At 31.0% G+C, this 843-nt stretch overlaps 1 non-coding gene across 1 annotated transcript; it reads right to left on the bottom strand.

The window, feature by feature from the left end:
- Window positions 1-417: 417 nt before the first annotated feature.
- Window positions 418-524, bottom strand: LOC133827689 (small nucleolar RNA R71). The gene has a single exon (XR_009890340.1). It is a non-coding gene; the product is annotated as a small nucleolar RNA R71 (small nucleolar RNA).
- Window positions 525-843: the final 319 nt, after the last annotated feature.

Below are 843 nucleotides of genomic sequence, written 5' to 3'. Positions count from 1 at the left end.
AAAAATTTGAGCATCATGGAACCAATTGCTAATCCTGTTGATGAAAATGTTGTGCCTAAAAAAACTTTGCTTGAATATTTTGCACCTATTTCATCTAATGCTCCTTCATGCATTGTTTTTCCTACAACTTGTGCTACTCATTTTGAGCTTAAACCAACAATCATTCAATTGTTGCCATCTTTTTATGAGTTAGATAGAGAAGATCCTTACATGCATGTAAAATATTTCTTAGAAATTTGCTCAACATTTAAATTTCAAAACTTTTCTGATGAGTCGGTCAAACTAATATTATTCCATTTTTCATTAAAAGACAAATCAAAAGCTTGGTTAAACTCTCTTCCAACAGGGTCTATAACTACATGAGATCAACGTTTTAATAAATTCTTGCTGAAATTTTTTCCTATGTCTAAAACTGATAGTCTCAGGAGAGAAATCTCCGAGTTTTTTCAAAAAGATAATGAAGAGTTTTATGAATGTTGGGAAAGATTTAAAGATTTATTATTAAAATTTCCTCATCATGGTTTTGAAAAATGGAGACTTGTAAAATATTTTTATGATGGTTTGACACCCTCTAATCGTCAAATGATTCAATCTATGCATACTGGAATTTTTTTAAAATTTCAAGGACAAGAGGTGTGGGACTCCCTTGAAGATTTATCTGTCAATTCACAACAATAGAATTATTTTGATCCTAGGTCTAGGCAACTAATTCACCAAAAAAAGGAGGAAGGTATGAAGTAAAAGGAGAATTAGACTTAAGAACATCCTTAGAAAAATTAGCGAGAAAAGTAGAAGCTTTAGCCATAAGCCAAACTATAAACTCTCCAATACAACCAAGAAAAG

The sequence above is a fragment of the Humulus lupulus genome, chromosome 3, assembly GCF_963169125.1.
Source record: "Humulus lupulus chromosome 3, drHumLupu1.1, whole genome shotgun sequence".
Classification (NCBI taxonomy): domain Eukaryota; kingdom Viridiplantae; phylum Streptophyta; class Magnoliopsida; order Rosales; family Cannabaceae; genus Humulus; species Humulus lupulus.
This window is presented reverse-complemented; position numbering and strand designations above follow the sequence as displayed.